At 38.9% G+C, this 20,473-nt stretch overlaps 1 non-coding gene across 1 annotated transcript; it reads right to left on the reverse strand.

Annotated features, from left to right (window-relative positions):
* Positions 1-19,785: 19,785 nt before the first annotated feature.
* Positions 19,786-19,892, reverse strand: LOC138421424 (U6 spliceosomal RNA). The gene has a single exon (XR_011249502.1). It is a non-coding gene; the product is annotated as a U6 spliceosomal RNA (small nuclear RNA).
* Between the last annotated feature and the right edge of the window lie 581 nt (positions 19,893-20,473).

Genomic DNA, 20,473 nt, shown 5'->3' on the forward strand with positions numbered 1-20,473 from the left:
ACATATAATTGAATTCAGCAAAGATTGCGTTCTCATTAAGTTCCAGTCAGTGTACTAGGCACAAGCATAAGCAAACATTATATGATCGACTTTATAATGGTCTATCAAACCATAGAGTCCTGACCCACCAACATATCAACATAACAAAGTAGCAAAGAACCATAGGCTCTTCATGCCTTGTCCATGGATCACATATACACATGTAAGAAGACAATTTTATTTTCTAGTTCCTCTTAGGAAGAACACAGCATTTATTTAATGGGGAAAAGAACTGAAACAGGTGGATATAAATGAAATGTCTCCACATTTCAAAGGGAAGAGTCTCCTTATTAACTCAGTGGAAGAAGAAGGAAGAAGAAAGGAGGGAAGAGGTGATGTTGGAAGCATCAGATGCAAATTTAACTAAACCTAGTAATCCCCAGCTCACTGGTAAAAATTGCTAAACTTACAAAATGCTTGGGTGCAGATGAATCTGTGAGGAGGGAAGAGGTGGAGGTGGGATGTGGTCCAAGGGCTGGGCTTTGTGCCTGGATGGACATGCTCTGGAATTGAGGCGGAAGAGTGGAGAGGCAGAGAATGTCCTGAAGTGGCAGAAAACATGGGAGAGATTTCAGACTCTCCCCAGGCAGTGGATTCGGGCTTAGGTCATGTTCGTCTAGATCTCCTAGGAGCAAGAGGCTCGAGATGATATCTGGTCTATACACATATATTTTTTCTACTAAAATAAATATATTCTCAGTACACTACATTTCATTCATGTGTCAGTATGAATAAGTAGTATGTATATATACATTATAGCCTTTTGGCTTAATATATACTTTTTAAATTTAAATTTTACACATTACTTTTCTTCCAAAGCCTCTTAGGCTATTTCAGAAATTTCAGTGTGTTTTATACATTTTATCCTATTTTAGAAGCTACATCCTTATGTTCTATAATTGTCACGGGGTTATTATGATGATACCCATTTCCAACGCTTCCACAGGAAATTGTTTTCCTTCCAGAAACCTGGCTCAGTGCCAGCACCTGATATAGATATATGAGTCAATGGTCAGTGTCAACTCCAGAAATGTTATGAGTTTCTAACATATCATATAATCCAACCTCTCTGAATTGACTTATGCTGTCTTGAAAGACACAAACATGTTGTGCTCTGTGACTTATCACTACCATAGATCAGAAGACAGAGACTGGCCAGATCTTGGACAAAGGACTGAGCTGCTGTCTTCCATGTGTGGAGTGGCTAATGGACCTTTGGCTGGAGGACGACAGTAGTCAGGGATGCTGGTTGTAGCAGCATCACATTCTTTTATTCAAAAAGCAGGAAAAGATGGTGAAAATATGTTTTCCACAGCAGTAGTAGAAAGCAGTTAGGGCTTTGATTCAGTCCTAGTTTCCTCTACTTTAGGCCTCCTTCTTTAAACCTGTGTCTTCATCTAAAATAGTCACCCCTTGGTATCCATATTAGGTGGTTTCCACAAGCATATGCAGATACCAAAATGTGTGGATGCTCTAGTCCTTTACCTAAACTGGTATAGTACTGCTTGCCCTCCAAATCCACTGGTTCCACATCCCTGGATTCAACCAACCATGGATGGAAATGAAATTTCATTTGGTTGAATCCACAGATGCAAAACTCCCAGATATGGAGGGCTATCTACAAATAATACCTACCCTGTAGAGTTGTAAGGATTAAATGCCCATAAAGCATTTAGCATTTAGTACTTGGGGGGTCTCTAAATAAGGAAAATTGTTTCACATTATTAGTATTATGGTCAGTGCATCAATGATATTCATTCATTTGAAAAGGCAAATATATGGAAATAGAGGTAAAAAGAAACAAGATGTAGCAGAGTCATCTACACAAAAACTACTAACATCAGATAGATAATTCTATGTAAATGTTTTAGTTTTTGTTTCATCGCTACAATTCTACAAAGTCGAGTAGGTAAACGACTCAAATTCTCAAATTACTCAGTTAAACTCTAATGAATCATCATGATATTGATATTGACATGTTAACTTTATTATGTACCACTGTCCTCCACGTCTCACCTATTCTGCTCCACACCCTTCATTCTATTCTCTCTGTCTTGTGGAAGGCAGAATATGATGTTGTATTGATAGTATGAGATTTAGGGAGACCAAAGTTGAAACACAAGCAATTACTAAACTTTCTGAATCTCTTTCCTCATTACAAATAGGATATTGCAGTTCAACTACTCGGTGTTGTGAAATTGACTAAGAAAATGCTTCAAATTCTTAATGAAGGATCTACTACGTGGATCTAATAAGTGGCTGTTTTATTAATTATTGGAATTTTTGCTGCATGCAATATTCCATCTGAAAGGCAATATCTAGGCTTTCAGAAGGATTATTGAATAATATACTCAAATATTTTGAAAGTACAACTATTAGAAAGATGTAGCTTATAAAAAGTACAGATGTTCACAAATTGGGCATTGCTTAGATCAGTATTTCTCAACACATGGTCCAGAGATTGCTGAGGGTCTTAGTGACTCTTTTATAAGGGTACTTACAATACTTTCATGGGATGTTGAAGATCAAATTCTCTTCTTAATAATGCTTGCATCATTTGTCCTTTATCATTTCATTTTCTTATGATTTTTCTAGAGGCTACATGTCATATAAGAGACTGAATGACGAAGCAGATACAGAAAATTAGCTGCTTTCTTTTAAGTCAGCCTTGAGAGACATTTTCAAAAATATAAAACAGTGTCACTCTCCCAGTAAATTTTTGGAAATGCAGATATTTTTCATAAAATATTATGTTAACATTTATTTGTATAATTGATTTATTCTTGATATTCTTGATATTAATAAAATATTTTAAAATTTCTGTTAATTTCTGATATGTACCATCATAACTTATAATAGTCTTTAATAGTATCATTTGTCTTGTGTGGTCCTCAAAGCAGAGACCAAATCTGAGGGTTCTTTTGCATCAAGTATAGTACCTGACAGGGAGTTCAATATGTTGTAGGCAGTAAACAAACACTTGCAAAATTTAAATGTTACACCTCTCTTTTGGAGGTAGTTTCTCATTAATTCATCCTCATTCCATGTCATAACCTTGAAATGTCTTCCTTATTGTATCAGGAAGCAAGTCTAGAAGGAGCTGGAGAATTCTTAACATCAAAATATTTAGTTGTTCCTTCAGTTAAAAATAAGTTCCTATAATCAAATATAGATGTTTATTACTTAAAAACAAAATAAAACTTTTTCACTGATTCATAAGCTGACAGATTTCACACTCTGGTGCTAATTGCCTTATTTATGTCTATTTTCCCACTTGAAACAGAAGTACTGAAGCAGTTGCAAGATGAGACTGAGGCTATCCCAAAAGATTGCTGATTTTCTATGTCAGCTCCCATGCTCTGAAGACTCCTAGAAGAGAGCCGAGTGGGATAGAAACCTACTGAGGGCTCAAGTTTTCCTGAATGTTAGCAGGCTGCTGGAGTATCGCTAACAGGTAAAGCTCATGCTCTGACAGGGCCAGTGACAGGAGAGGTGGGGCCAGTGTCCAAAGCTGGGTTTAGTGTTTTGAGTGAGCAACACAATTTGATGTTGGCTGGGTATGAGTATGGAGGAACTGTTGAGGGATAAACACAGATTTCTAAGTTTGGGGGTACAGAAGACTGGAGAGGCCATCAAGAGTCAGTGACAGATGGGTCAGGTTGAAACCTGGTGAGGCAGGGATGTAATGGACTCAGGTAAGGACAGTTCTGAGTGTTCAGTTGGGGACGTTTTGGCTCCCTAACCTCTTACAGTTTCCTCACCATTAATGGATATAATTCTTCTGTAGACTTGCCTCCACTCTGCTCTCTCAGAGTAGAACATCTCTCTAGTCCCAGCTTCTCTTGATTTCTTCAATTACACATTTAAAACATTTACTTCCTCCATCTTTTGAGACCTGTTAGAAGATCCCAAATTACCCCCAGGTTCTTCCTGTGGACACTTGGAAAATGTATGAGAACATCCATTTGTCCAATATAATATATGATGAGTGTTCTCTAGTTCCATCTATATACAAAGATTTTAAATCGTGTTTAGATTATGAATTCCTTGAAGACGGGAAAACCATCTCTTATGACAATTAGGGTAAAAGTCTTGAAAGTAAATGAAACCATATTCCAAATCAGAAGATCATTGCAGTGATCTTCAGAACCTGGAGCATGGGAATAAACTCTATATTGTAGTGACTAGAACCTCAGACTAAGGCTCAAAATAATCTGATTTATTGCAGTAGTTCCTGCAATTAACTATACCCTCCTGATTAACTGTGCTTTAATCAGTTAACTGTGTTTTTAATCAGTTTTAACTGTGTTTTAATCAGTTAGCTCCTGATTAACCCTTAATCTCTCTAGTCCTCAGTTCACTCAGTTATTAAAGTAAGGGTCAAGATAATCATATAAAGCAAGGTGATGCTAATAATAATGACCATAGCTGGTATGTATTGATTACTTACTACATGACAGGCATTGTGCTACCCATATATGTTATCTTACTTTCTTAACAGCAGTCCTTTGAAGTAGATACCTTTTTCACTATCACTTTACAGATGAGAAAACAGGCTCAGTGCCCGGGTTCACAAGCTAGTAGGTGTTACATCTGACTTCTAATGTGGATCTATTGAACTTCCAAGCCTTTGCCCTCATTCACTAAGCCACTGCCTTCTTCTTTCCAATTCTTATCCACTAAGCCACCATTTTGCTTCTTTCTGAAATTTTCAAATTTGAAACAACAACCAAAAATGATAATAAACAGTCATGGTGATTTCTTCTTCCCCTGCCAAAATCAAAGAGTTAACCTGAAAAAAAATTAAATTGAACAGGACCAATTCCTGATTTTAGTTTATCTTCCAGCATGCTGAGAACCCAGCCCTATAACAGAGGAAGATGGGCGCTGTGGGGAGGTTGGGAATCACAAGGGTGTTTTACAGGCTCGCTGTCGTGGCACGCCGCCACTGTCCCTGCCTCTAGTTAGAGATTTTGAGTCATAGAGATGAAAGTGCCGTGGACATGATGGGGGCATCACAGTGCTGGTCTGAAGTTTAGGTGGGTGCACTGGTGACTGAGGGCTGTTGCATTGGGAACATTCCCTAAGAGAGTTTAAGCTATTGGATGTTGGTTAATGATTACTACTGCAGAGGAGTCTGATCTCTGTGTCAAAGGAATAAGTTTAGAAAACTATATCCTTCTTCCCCAAATTAATTCAAGTTCCTGAACATCTCCTAGGGGCCTCCTAGGGGCCAGTTAGAGTGGTGGGCACTGCAGAAAAAAACTCAACAAGTTGTCAAGTGTGCCTGCAGGAGCTGTGGGGGAGGAGACAGATACATCACACATACAGTGTGGGGAGTGCCCTGCTGAGGGAAGCGCAGTGTACTGAGGGCACAGAATAGGCTGAACTTTAAAATAGTTTCAAGGAGGAGTTAAACTTATGGATGAAGTTCCCTAAATAGAGCCCCTGAATTCACTTTCCAGATACTGATCACTGAAGTCAATTGTAATCCAGCACAACAATTTTTAAGCTGCTCTATAAAAGAGAGGTTGATGGATGGACAGAGGCAGTTGGGAACTGAAAAATAAGCCATCGAAACAAAGCAGATCCCCTATGGTCTTATAAGTGTCTAGTGAAGACTTCCTACTGAGAACAATGCATTTTCAGAAATTAGGTCACAAACATTTATGACTAGACTTTTGATATAAAGATGACAAGAGTGTAGAAATGAAATACATCTTTTATTATCTTGCACCTGTTACTCTATCTGCTATAAGATGTACCAAATCTAAGACAGTTCCAGGTCAGCCTGATAGCTCCCCTCTGCAAATCAAGTAAGGACCAAGGATAATGAGATTACATCATCTTTAATATGTGGTGTCCAACATTGTCTTGGGCATGGCCATCTGACCAGTGTGTGGAGAAAGAGCTTGGAGGACTTATACAAGAGAATTTTACAGAATAGGCTGGACAGGAAGTGGTACAGATTGCCCCTGGCTACATTTAGTCACTGGGCTACTACTAAGTGGCCAAGAGCAGCTGGGAAAGACAATCCAGCTATGAGCCCAGGAAGAAGAAATGGTTTGTGTTGCAACAATGAATGGAGGATTGAAGGACTAAGCCCGAGAAGCATTTTGAAGATCCACCTGGAAAGAAGAAGTTGAAAGAATGCAAACAAGATAATAACTTCTACTGAAATAGTTTGAGTTGTCTTTCACATCTCCCAGGGAATAAGGCTGAGTCACAATGGAGCAAACACTTTCCGATTTTGCAAGTGGATTTTGTAAACTGAACTCTCCTGGAAATCTCTGTATCTATATGCAATTTACACCTCTGATGTCACCTATGAATACTTTATAGTGTGTTCTGATTATTATACTTCTTATGACATCATGTTCAAATGTCACCGTCTCTAATGATGATGATGATGATAATAAAGAGCTGAAGAATTGAGTTTAAATTAATTTTTTTAACAAAGCTATCAAGTAGGTACTATCATTATAAGGATTTATTTTGCAGATGAGGAAACTGAGGCTTTGTTGTTGTTTAGTCACTAAGTCATGTCTGACTCTTTTTTGACCCTATGGACTCTAGCCCACCAGGCTCCTCTGCTCACGGGATTTTCTAGGCAAGAATACTGGAGTGGGTTTCCATTTCCTTCTCCAGGACATATTCTTGACTCAGGGATCAAACTCATGTCTCCTATATTGGCAGGCAGGTTCTTATTGAGTCACCAGGGAAATCGTGAAACAAATTATGAGCAATTAATACAAATCAGTGAATGTTACTCTCCTGCTTAAAAATTTAGTGACTTCCTATTGAGATCAGAATAATTTAACCCGCCTACTTAGACCTGTATGTCTTCTATAATATAGCCCATGTTATTTCTCTTTTTTTCTTTCCTTCCTTCACTATGCTTTAGTCTTAGGGGCCTTCAAATTAATTTTTTCTTAGAGCCTCAGGAGTTTCTGTTCCCCTGGTCCCAGATGTTCAAATGTATAGATAGTTTTTGTCAGTCAGGTTGCAGATTAAGTTCCATCTCTTAAAAGAGGCCTTTCCTGACCATCCTATTTAAATGAGTATTTTCCTCCTCAGAGTCATTCACTGTCTTCTTTCCCTGTATCATTTTCTTTGTGAAAGTTGTCATTTTCTGGAATTACTTTAGTAATGAATTCTATCTGTAGTCTCTTCCTCTAGGTTGTAAACTCTACAAGAATGGTGTCCATGGCTGTTTTGCTTACAGTGGTGTTCCCGGAGTCTAGAGCAGTACATAGCACAAAGGACAGGGTGAATACTGTTGAGTGAATGAATAAAAGAGTAACTGACTCAAGTTACAAGATTAGCAAGAGCTGGTATTCAAACTTGGTTCTTTCTGATATCGAACCAGCTTGTAACTATCTACTATAATGTCTCATAGGCACTCAGTAAACACTGTTGATTGGACCTGCAGCAATGTTCTCAGAGACAATAGATGAGGACTTGATAGGTCTCAACTCCCATTAGTGACCCCAGGTCAGGTTGCCCCACACCCTCACCCTGCCATTGCAAGCTCTGTCATTTGTGACAAGCTCCACAACCCGCTAAGTCTGAGTGTCTCTGTCTATAGAAAGTGATAAAATACCAGCTATACTTTTTGTGAGGCTTAAATGAAATAAGCATATGAAAAATTCATCAAAGACCCTAAAACATGGTATGACATTTGTTTTTGTCAGAAAGAAAAAGAAAAATACATGTTTTCTTCCTGAGCCCTTTCTGTGTAGTGTTTTTGTTTTTAAATTTGCCCCCAATTTTATTGGGATATAACTGACATACAGCACTGTATAAGTTTAAAGTTTTCAGCATAATGATTTGACTTACAAACATAATGAAATAATTACCACAGTAAGTTTAGTGAACATCTATCATCTCACATATACACAATTAAAGAAATATAACAAAGGTTCTTTTTCCCCTTGTGATGAGAACTCCTAGGATTTATCCTCATATATAACATTAATTATTTTTATCATATTATACATCACATCTCTAGTATTTATTTTATAACTGGAAGTTTGTACCTTTTGACCGCTTTCATCCAATTTCTCCTCCAGTTATCTCCTGCCTCTAGTAACTACAAATCTGGTCTGTTTTTCAGTGAGTATGTTTGTTTGTTTATTTTTAAAGTACAATTAACCTACAGTACTGTATTAGTGCCTTTTACACAACATAGAGATTAGATATTTCTATATATTTTAAAAAGATTACGATGATAAATCTAGTTACCATCTGTCACCATAGAAAGATATTATATAATTATTTACCATATTCCTTACATGGTACATTTCATCCCTGTAAATCACTTGTTTTGTAATTGAAAGTTTGTCCCTCTTAATCTTTCTCACTTATTTTTTTCCTGCCCCCAAACTCCTCCTTTCTGGAAACCACCTATTTTTTTCCTCTGTATCTATGACTCTGTTCCTATTCAGTTATGTTTTTCATTTGTCTTATTTTTCAGATTCCACATATAATGGAATGATACAGTACTTGTCTTTCTCTGTCTGACTTATTTCACCTACAGCATAATACCCTCTAGGTCCATCCATGTTGTAAATGACAACTTGATTCTTTTATCTGGCTGAGTAATATTCCAATACATATCACATCTTCTTTATCCATTTATCTATTAATGGGGATTTAGGTTGCTTTCATATCTTGGTTGTTTTAAATAATGCTTTTATGAATAATGAGGTATGCATATCTTTTCAAATTAGTGTTTCTTTTTTTCTTTTGAAGAAATACTCAGGAGTGGAATTGCTGGGTCGTGTGGTAGCTTTATTTTTAATTTTTTGAGAAATCTCCATACTGCTTTCACTCAGTCATGTCTGACTCTTTGCGACCCCATGAACTGCAGCACGCCAGGCCTCCCTGTCCATCACCAATGCCCAGAGTCCACCCAAACCCATGTCCATCGAGTCGATGATGCCATCCAACCATCTCATCCTCTGTCGTCCCCTTCACCTCCTGCCCTCAATCTTTCCCAGCATCAGGGTCCTTTCAAATGAGTCAGCTCTTCACATCAGGTGACCAAAGTATTGGAGTTTCAGCTTCAGCATCAGTCCTTCCAATGGACACCCAGGGCTGATTTCCTTTGGGATGGACTGGTTGGATCTCCTTGCAGTCCAAAGGACTCTCAAGAGTCTTCTCCAACACCACAGTTCAAAAGCATCAATTCTTCTGTGCTCAGGTTTATTTATAGTCCAACTCTCACATCCATACATGACCACAGGAAAAACCATAGCCTTGACTAGATGGACCTTTGTTGGCAAAGTAATGTCTCTGCTTTTTAATATGCTGTCTCGGTTGGTCATAACTTTCCAAACTTGTGTTCTAAGAACGAGTTTGAGTATCATCTTGTCATAGCAGTCACTTTAGCAGATACTGGGACAGAATTAACTACATGCATTTAAATTTATTTTTTACTTCCAGTTTCTGGGAATAAATCTGCCCACGTGAAAATTAGTTTCCCCAGGAACTTGACCCCACTAGTGATTCATTCCACAGTTCAGAGGCCTCCAAGTTCCAGGATACAGATATAATGTGTATATGTCTCAGTAGGGACATACAGTAGGGAGTGTAGATAGTGTTTTGTAGCACCAGATTTTAATTTACTACCACACAGCTTAACATGAGTTTGTAATAGTAGTGTTCAGGGGTGGAAGGGTTTTATTTTAAATTTCTCTAGAGATTATTTGAAGACTTCAATATTTAGATTATTTTTTGCTACTCTGTTACAAGTTCAAGAATAAACAATCAAGATGAATAATACTTGCTTTAAATAGATGCTTAACATGTTTTCCTGTATGTTAAGGAGGAGTGGGCACTGTCTTTGGTGATTTTAATTTCTCACTTATAAAGGACACGATGAAGTGCTTATCTAAGCTCAGGTAGCTATTTCGTGGCAGAGTTGGAACTAAAACTCAAGGCCTCTGACTCTCAGAGCAGTGCTCTGGCTGCAAAATATATTCAACTATGTATATGGTGGAAAAGTGTCACATTTTTGAGCTTTGGACTTGTTCCCTTCTATCTTATGTCACGTGCTGCTCTTCAGTTTAATGCCAACTCCAGCTGAAAGTATCTAGATCTGTGTCTTGTAAGCTTAGGTGCAGCTGCCTTTCCCCTATTCATTGCAGGTGCACAGTTTTGCTTGCAGAAGTGTTCAGGAGTTTTTTGGATCTACTGAAGTTCTGATAAGCTTTAGCAGATCTTACATTTGGAATGTAAGTAGAAAACATAAGTCTCTCCATAGCTGTGATTTTTCTCTTAATGAGGCCATGACATTTTAAAGGATGCCTTCATATTTTTTTCTAACCTTGTGTTAATAGTGTGTTTAAATTATTTTCTAGGTTGACTCTTTTCTCCATCAAGAATTAAGAGGCTAATAACTTTAATTTAAAAAGTTTAATAGTAGTAAAATACACAAACTGTGAAGTTTACCACCTTTACCATTTTAAGATACAATTTAATAGTGTTAAGTATATTCATACTGTTGTATAATCAATCTTAGAATTTTTTCATCTTGCAAAACAAACTCTATACCCATTAAACAACACCTCCCATTTTGCCATCTCACAGGCCCCTGGCAACCACTCTATTACTTTATGTATCCATGAATTTGACTACTCTAGGTATGTCATATAAGTGGAATTATACAGCATTTGACTTTTTGTGACTGGCTTATTTCACTTAGTATAATGACATCAAGGTCCATCCATGTTGTAGCATGTGTCAGAATTTCCTGCCTAAGACTGAATAATATTTTTCTGTCTGTATATACCACGTTTTGTTTATCCATTCATCCTTCAGTGAACACTTGGGTTGCTTTCACCTTTTGGCTATTGTGAATGATGCTTCTATAAACATGGATGTATAAATGTCTCTTCAAGGCTCTGCTTTCAGTTCTCTTGGTTGTATATTTGGAAGTGGAATTGCTGAATCATAGGTAATTCTATTTTTATTTTTCTGAGAAACTGCTCTACTTTTTCCATAGTGGCTGTACCATTTTACATTTCCACCAACAGTACACAAGGATTTCAATTTTTATACATCCTAATCAGCAGTCTTTGTATGTTTTGAAAGTAGTCATTCTAATGAGTATGGGGTATCTCTTTGTAGGTTTGATTGTATTTCTCTAATGATTAGTTTGAACATCTTGTTATATGCTTTTGGACATTTGTATACTGTTCAAGTCCTCTGCCCATTTTAAAATCTGTTTTTTATTTTTTATGTTGATGTTCTAAATATTAAGATTTCAGATATATGATTTGTAAGTCATATGTTTAGTTCAGTTCAGTTCAGTCGCTCAGTTGTGTCTCACTCTTTGAGACCCCATGAATCGCAGCACGCCAGGCCTCCCTGTCCATCACCATCTCCCAGAGTTCACTCAGACTCACGTCCATCGAGTCCGTGATGCCATCTAGCCATCTCATCCTGGGTCATCCCCTTCTTCTCCTGCCCCCAATCCCTCCCAGCATCAGAGTCTTTTCCAATGAGTCAACTCTTCGCATGAGGTGGCCAAAGTACTGGAGCTTCAGCTTTAGCATCATTCCTTCCAAAGAAATCCCAGGGCTGATCTCCTTCAGAATGGACTAGTTGGATCTCCTTGCAGTCCAAGGGACTCTCAAGAGTCTTCTCCAACACCACAATTCAAAAGCATCAATTCTTCGGCGCTCAGCCTTCTTCACAGTCCAACTCTCACATCCATACATGACCACAGGAAAAACCATAGCCTTGACTAGATGGACCTTCGTTGGCAAAGTAATGTCTCTGCTTTTGAATATACTATCTAGGTTGGTCATAACTTTTCTTCCAAGGAGTAAGCGTCTTTTAATTTCATGGCTTCAGTCAACATCTGCAGTGATTTTGGAGCCCCAAAAATAAAGTTTGACACTGTTTCTACTGTTTCCCCATCTATTTCCCATGAAGTGATGGGACCAGATGCCATGATCTTCGTTTTCTGAATGTTGAGCTTTAAGCCAACTTTTTCACTCTCCTCTTTCACTTTCATCAAGAGGCTTTTTAGCTCCTCTTCACTTTCTGCCATAAGCGTGGTGTCATCTGCATATCTACAATTTGCAAATGTTTTCTCCCATTCTTAGATTGCTGTTTCACTCTGTTGATTGTGTTGTTTGATGCACAGAAGTTTTAAATTTTGGTGTAGTCCAGTCTTTTTTTTTTTCTTCTGTGGCCTATGCTTTGGTGTAATATCTATGAAATCATTGTCAAATCCAGTTAAGCTTTCCCCCTATGTTCTTTTCCAGAGTTTATCGTTTTAGCTCTTAGTTTAAGTCTTTGTTCAATTTTGAGTTAACTTTTGTATGTGATATAAGGTAAGTGTCTAACTTCAGTCTTTTGTACATGGACATCCTGTTTTCCCAAAATCATTTGTTGGAGAGAGTAGCTTTTCCGCATTGAATTGTCATGGAACCCTTGTGGAAAATCACTTGACCACATATGTGAGGGTTTTATCCAGGCTTTCTATTCCATTGATCTATATGTCTGTCTTATGCTAGTACCGCAGTTTTGATTACTGCAGCTTTGTGGTGGTGGTGGTTTAGTAGCTAAGTCATGTCCGACTCTTGCAATTCCACAGACTGTAGCGCACCAGGCTCCTCTCTCTGTGGAATTCTCTAGGCAAGAATACTGGAGTAGCCTTGTAATAAACTCTGAAACTAGAGACTTCCAACTTTGTTCTTCTTCAAGATTTTTGGCTCTTCAGGGTTGGTTGAGATTCAACATGAATTTTAAGATGGATCTTTCTATTTCTATAAAAAAATGACTTGGGGATTTTGATAGAGATGGTACTAAACCTGTAAATCGTTTTGGGTAATATTAATATCTTAACAGTATTAAGCCTTCCAATCAACGAACACAGATTGTCTTTCCACTTATTTGTGTCTTCTTTAATTTATTTCAGTAATATTTTGTAGTTTTCAGTGTACAATTCTTTTGCTCCCTTAGTTATATGTATTCCTAAGTATTTTACTCTTTTTTGTGCAGTTATAAATTGAATTGCTTTCTTTGAGGATCATTAATTGTTAGTACAGCTTGTTTTTGTATGTTGATTTTGTATCTTGAAATTTGCTCAATTTGTTTCTTATTTAATTTTTGTGGAGTCTTTGGGGTTTTCTACATGTAAGATCAGGCGGTCTGCAAACAGATAATTTTATTTCTTCATTTCCAATTTGCATGCCTTATATTTATTTTTTTCCTTTTCTAGTTGCTCTGCCCAGAACTTCCAGTATTATGATGAATGAAGAGGTGAAAGTAGAGATCTTTTTTACTGAATAAAAAATTATCTATGTCAAAGAGAATATGAACATATAGCAAACTGATTTCAAAGGAAAATGTTGAAGCTGATAAAAGTCAGAAAAAGGATTTCTGTAGGGATAGTTTTACACTCTTGGGTTGTTTTTCACTCTCTCTTGTATATGGACAGGAACAGTGACCTAAGCCAAAATCACATTAGACAAATATTCCTGCATGAACAGATGCTAATCTAGGCACTGAAGATTTAGGGGAAAAAATGGCAAGGTCCCTGATTTCATGGAGCTTATAGTCTAGTTTGGGTATATGTGGCTTCCCAGTTGGCACTAGTGGTAAAGAACCTGCCTGTCAATGTAGGAGACATAAGAGATGTGGGTTCGATCCCTGAGTTTGGAAGATTTCCTGGAGGAGGGCATGACAACCCATTCCAGTATTCTGCCTGGGGAATCCCATGGACAGAGGGTCCTGGCAGGCTACAGTCCATAAAGTTGCAAAGAGATGGACAGGACTGAAGTGTCTTAGCACACATGCATGTGTATGAAGAATAACTATAATCAAATCAACAAGAAGAAAACTTTTGAAAGGTACATCCTATACACAAAGTACAGCAGGGTTATGAGACAGGTAGTGACTAGCAGATGGTTAAGGATGTCTTATCTGAAAAGGTTACACTTGAGCGGTCTTGATGTGAATGGAAAGTATGCAGCCATGTGAGGACCTGGGAGCAGTGCTCTAAACAGAGGAAGCATCAGCATGTGACTCTGTGGCAGGAGCAAGTGTATTGTGCTCAAGCACAGCAAAGGGAAAGAAGGCCAGGGAGGATGGGGCAGAGAGAGTGAGGACACAGTCATAGGAGATGAAGTCAGAGCAGTTGCCTGGAGCCGGATCAAACAGGTTCCTATGATTCAAGTTAAGAATTTATTCTTAGAGTGATGTGATTCAATCTACATTTTAAAGGCATTTCAGATTTATCTTTGTGTTGCTATAAAGGGACTGAGTATGAGAATAATGGGCTGTATGTGTTTTGTTTTCAAGCTGTCTTTGCCTTGTACAGTATTTGTCACCCACTGGACACAGTAAATCCTGCACTGGACAGAGGCTTGCCTTATTTTCTCATGTCGGGTGCTGGCCAAGCTCTCTAAGGCTACTGGGACGGCCAGGGGAGGAGAGAGTGAACAGAGAAGGTGAAGAGGGAAAACCAGATCTGGGTTCTTGGATGTTGGGACTTTGACTGGAGGTAAGCATAGAGTCAACACCACCAGCACCTCCTCTGTATACATTTCTTCAGTCTATACCACCAGGACCATTCCAAGAGCATCGTAGACTTGCCTTGCCTGAAAGCAGGCCAGAACTGCTGGGCAGACATTGCCCCTGGGAGCAGTCTTCTGCCAATGACGGGGGCGGGGAAGGGTTCCAACATAAATATTCCAATTTCATTTCTCAGGTAGACAAACTCAGATGTGTTCTACACAGTTTTCTAGAATTCCGCAGTAGGATTAAGTCCCAGTTGCCTGTAACAAAGTCTTACTTGATAATGCACCATTTGCCAGCCGTATCCTTCTGTCTCATTTCCTATTACCAATGCTTCCTGTTGTCACCTCCCAAACAAATTACTTACCCTCATATTCTTGTCTCAAATTCTGCTTATGGGGGTAACCCAATTGTTGTTACTGTTGTTTCAGTCATGTCTGACTCTTTGTGACCCCATTAACTTCCTCATGCCAGGCTCCTCTGACCTCCACTGTTACCCAGAGTTTACTCAAATTCATGTCTACTGAGTTGGATTGGTGATGCTATCTATCTCATCCTCTGCTGCCATTTTGCCTTCAATCTTTCCAACATTGGGGTCTTTTCCAATGAGTCGACTCTTCATATCAGGTGGCCAAAGTATTGGAGCTTAGGCTTCAGCATCAGTCCCTCCAGTTCAGGGTTGATTTTCTTCAGCATTACTGGTTTAATCTCCTTCTGTCCAAGGAAGGCACAAGAGACTTCCACAACACCGCAGTTCAAAAGCATCAATTCTTCAGCCCTCAGCCTTCTTTATGGTTCAACTCTTACATTCATACATGACTGTTGGAAAAACCATAGCTTTGACTATGTAGGTCTTTGTTGACAAAGTGATGTGTATGCTTTTCAATATGCCCTCTAGGTTTGTCATAACTTTTCTTCAAGGAGTAAGCATCTGTTAATTTCATAGCTGCAGTAGTAACTGTCTGCAGTGATCTTGGAGCCCAAGAAAAGAAAATCTGTCATTCCTTCAACTTTCCCCCCTTTTATTTGCCATGAAGTGATGGGACCAGATGCCTTGACCTTAGTTATTTTCATGTTGAGTTTTAAGCTAGTTTTTTCAGTCTCTTCTTTCACCCTCATTAAGAGGCTCCTTAGTTCCTCTTCACTTTTTGCCATTAAAGTGGTATCATCTGCATATCTGAGGTTGTTGATATTTCTCCTGGCAATCTTGATTCCAGCTTGTGATTCATCCAACCCATTTTGCATGATGTACTTGGTGCAGAAGTTAAATAAGCAGGGTGACAATATACAGCCTTGACATACTCCTTTCCCAATTTTGAACAAGTCTGTTTTTCCATGTTCGGTTCTAACAAACATGTTGCTTCTTGACCTGCATACAAGTTTCTCAAGAGACAGGTAAGATGGTCTGGTACTCCCGTCTCTTTAAGAATTTCCCACAATTTGTTGGGTTCCACACAGTCAAAGGCTTTAGTGTAGGCAATGAAGCAGAAATAGAGGTTTTTCTGGAACTCCCTTGCTTTTTCCATGATCCAATGAATGTTGGCAATTTGATCTCTGGTTCTTCTGCTGTTTGAAACCCAACTTGTACATCTGGAAATTCTCAGTTCATGTACTGCTTAAGAGTAGCTTGAAGGATTTTGAGCATAACCTTAATAGCTTGTGAAATAAGTGCAACTCTATGGTAGTTTGAACATTCTTTGGCATTCCCCTTCTTTGGGATTGGAATGAAAACTGATTTTTTCCAGTCCTGTGGCCACTGCTGAGTGTTCCAAATTTGCTGACACATTCAGTGTAGCACTTTAACAACATCATCTTTTAGGAATTTAAATAGATGAGTTGGAATTCTATCACCTCAACTAGCCTTGTTTGTAATAGTGATTCCTAAGGCCCACTTGGCCTCACACTCCAGAATGTCTGGCTCTGGGTGAGTGACCACACCATCACGGTCATCCCCATCTTTAAGACCTTTTTTTGTACAGTTCAGTGTTTTCTGGCCACCTCTTCTTAATCTCTTCTGCTTCTGTTACATCCTTACTATTTCTGTCCTTTATTATGCCCATCCTTGCTTGAAATGTTCCCTTGATATCTCTAGTTTTCTTGAAGAGATCTCCAGTCTTTCCCATTCTATTGTTTTCCTCTCTTTCTTTGCATTGTTCATTTAAGGAGGCCTTTTTATCTCTCCTTGCTATTCTCTAAAATTGCATTCAGTTGGGTGTATCCTATTACAACATAGGGTATCCAGCCAAAATCCTTCTAATGATTATTCTATTGGCTACTGGGATTGTGTCCAGTAGCTTTTTACTGAGTGCTTCATAAACCTGTTTCTATGGGTTCCTAAACATAGAAGGCCACATGAAACCTTAGCTTTGACTTGTGAAAGATTTTAAATTTACAAACTGCTACTGCAGATTGGATACAGGTAGACAGAATGAAGTGAACCATCTTTGTCTGCATTCTTCTCATTGTTTGTATCTGCAGCATTCACTGTGTCTGACCATCTTAGGCACTCAAGAAATATTTATTGAATGAGTAACATGGGGAAGATGGTGAGATGAAATGTTCATACTTTGTTATTTCTTAGACTCTTAGAAAGCTCAGGGTAATAGGCAGCCTTCCCAAATTCCCCTTCATTTTACCTCTTTGTACCCAAACTGCCACACAGAGCTGGGAGCTGGGAATGAATGTTGCGGCTGTGACATTCACTTAATTTTTCTCTCTTAATTTATCTGAGCTTAGCTTTCAGTTAACTTATTAAGCAAATATTAGTCAGTACTTACTAAGTTTTAAGTGTTCTGTTGAGGATGTGGAGATATGTGGGCTAGCAAAGAGGCACAATCCTCTGCCTTTTGAAATACAAAGATTATTGAGGGTAGAGCTACTGCACAAATTATTATACAATTCACTGTTTCATTATAGTCATATTAAATACCAGGAAGTATAAGTATAGTATACTGTGGACCATACAACTACAGACCTAATCCAGAAAAGGGAAAAGGCTTATTTGAGGAAGTGACTTTTAAACCGAAACCTATAAAATAAAGTAATTGAATTAAATATTTTGCTACTTCCTCTTTGGCTTTGAAATTCTGTGACCATATCCCCACTTTCAGTCAGTTCAGTCGCTCAGTTGTGTCCGACTCTTTGCGACCCCATGAATCGCAGCACGCCAGGCCTCCCTGTCCATCACCATCTCCCGGAGTTCACTCAGACTCATGTCCATCGAGTCAGTGATGCCATCCAGCCATCTCATCCTCTGTCCTCCCCTTCTCCTCCTGTCCCCAATCCCTGCCAGCATCAGAGTCTTTTCCAATGAGTCAACTCTTTGCATGAGGTGGCCAAAGTACTGGAGTTTCAGCTTTAGCATCATTCCTTCCAAAGAAATCCCAGGGCTGCTCTCCTTCAGAATGGACTGGTTGGATCTCCCTGCAGTCCAAGGGACTCTCAAGAGTCTTCTCCAACACCACAGTTCAAAGCATCAGTTCTTCTGCGCTAAGTCTTCTTCACAGACTGTTTCGCTAATATCTAGGCACAATGGGTCCTGCTTCAAGATACGAGCCAGCATTTCTACTCTGAACAAAAGGCACACTGGATCCTGGCCCAGGTTGCCAAACACTGTACCCTACAAGGATGAATATTTTAAACAGATGAGGTTGGAATGTCTCTGTACTTGCTCCCCCAGTTTTCCTAACTTCCTGGATGTGCATTCTTTTTGATCTGCTTTGCCTCCTCTGTTAACCCATTAACACATCTCTAGTCTGAATACTGAAGGGATCTGACTAAGGACAAATGCACACTTTGGGTGATGGAGCTTACATTTTGTTCTTTTTAAATTGAAGTATGGTTAATATACATTTTTGTGTTGATTACTGCTGTAGAGCAAAGTGATTCAGTTATAATATGCATTCTATTCTTTTCCATCATGTTTATCATAGGATATTGAATATAGTTTTCTGTGCTATCAGTAGGACCTTACTGTTAATCCATTTTAGATATAAAAGCTCACATCAGCTAACCCAACCTCCCACTGCACCCCTCCCCAGCCTCCTTCCCCTTTACAACCACTACTCTGTTCTCTGAGTCCACGATCCTGTGTCTGTCTCACAGACAGGTTGACTTGTGTCATATTTTATGTTCCACCTGTAAGTGATATCTTACAGTATTTGTCTTTCTTTTCTTGACTTACTCCACTTAGTGTGATAATCTCTAGTTGCATGGAGTGTGTATTCTGAATTTGAAAGAATAGAGTCAGGGAATTCTTCCATGTAGTCTCTCTTTACGTATCGGTGAAGATTCAAGCAGCTATAAAATATGTCATTTTCTGGGTTTTCTTCTTTCTGTGGCCTCGTCCCACTGCTCACTATTATAAAATGTTCAGCCACAGAGGTGGGTCTGTAAGGTCTCTTCTCTAGGGCTGAGACAACACAGCTGGGTACTGTTCACCAGTTGTGGCAGAGTTCTTCCTGGATGGTTTCTTATGAAATCTTGGAAGAGGATATATTAATCCAGCTGTTTTCTGACTTTTGAATCTTTCTTATAATTTTCTGATTGCATAAACCACTGATTGAATAATCCCGCATGGGGAGCTCATTGTGTTCTTTGAATGGCTGCATCCATGTACCCAGCCAATACCTATGCCCCTATTGTGTTTTCTAATCACTCCTGTTTATTCCCTGTACTTGGCTCAAACAGGTATGCAGATAGAATTTTGGCTTATTTTATTATATGGCATTTAAACAACACTGAAAGCTTCTTTCCTGGCACAGTGATGTATAAAACAAACAACCCGTCTACAAAAATTGTGTAAATAGTAACGTCCTTGTCAGTTAGAAAAACTCAAGAAGTCAAACAAAAACAGAAACAAACCAAAAAAAACCAAAAAACCACAAAACCAAAAATACCACCTCCAAATCAACCCAAGAATGTGCTTCTTTCATTTCAAATATTTCAGTGGGGTTTATTTCCTATCCAAGGACAATGTTGGGGAACCCTATAATCATCTCCCAAACCACCCATGGGATTACATCTTGCAGCAAGTATGAGGGTTAATGAAGTCAGGAAGAGGAAGAAAAGTCCTGTATGAGAAGTAATTATGCTGAATTGCTGCTCTGCTTGGTTTAATGGTGGAAGCAAAAGGAGAGATGCCCTTCATTGGAGAGACACCAGCCAGGTCCAGTGTCATTTTTAGGGGGAGAGGGTGGGAATTTTTTTTTTTCCAGTAAGGAACGCTTCGTGAATTTGTGTGTCATCCTTGCATGGGGGCCATGCTAATCTTCTCTGTATTGGTCCAATTTTAGTATATGTGCTGCTGAAGTGAACACTCCCCTGTCTTTTAAAACCAACTAGTTCTCTCTCACATTCGGAGAAGGCAATGGCAACCCGCTCCAGTACTCTTGCCTGGAAAATCCCATGGACAGAGGAGCCTGGTGGGCTGCAGTCCATGGGGTCGCTAAGAGTTGGGCATGACTGAGCGACTTTACTTTCACTTTTCATTTTAATGCATTGGATAAGGAAATGGCAACCCACTCCGGTGTTCTTGCCTGGAGAATCCCAGGGACGGGGGAGCCTGGTGGGCTGCCGTCTATGGGGTCGCACAGAGTCAGACACGACTGAAGTGACTTAGCAGCAGCAGCAGCAGTTCTCTCTCACATTAGTGGGGTCAAGGCATATGTTTGGTGAGAAATAATGAGCTATATATACTCGATACAGAACATCCTACATACTTGCACCTAAGAATGGCTGTCCTAAAAGCGAATATATGTTAATTATATCCATTAAAACAAGAAAGTACAAAAATTTAGACAAAAGATACTTCTTATTAAGTGTTGTTCAAGAAGTTTATATTTTTTTCTCCGCATTTTTAAAAACAATGTAGCTCTTTAGATCTAGAGAGGAAACATTT

Source organism: Ovis canadensis, chromosome 15 (assembly GCF_042477335.2).
Source record: "Ovis canadensis isolate MfBH-ARS-UI-01 breed Bighorn chromosome 15, ARS-UI_OviCan_v2, whole genome shotgun sequence".
In the NCBI taxonomy this organism is placed as follows: domain Eukaryota; kingdom Metazoa; phylum Chordata; class Mammalia; order Artiodactyla; family Bovidae; genus Ovis; species Ovis canadensis.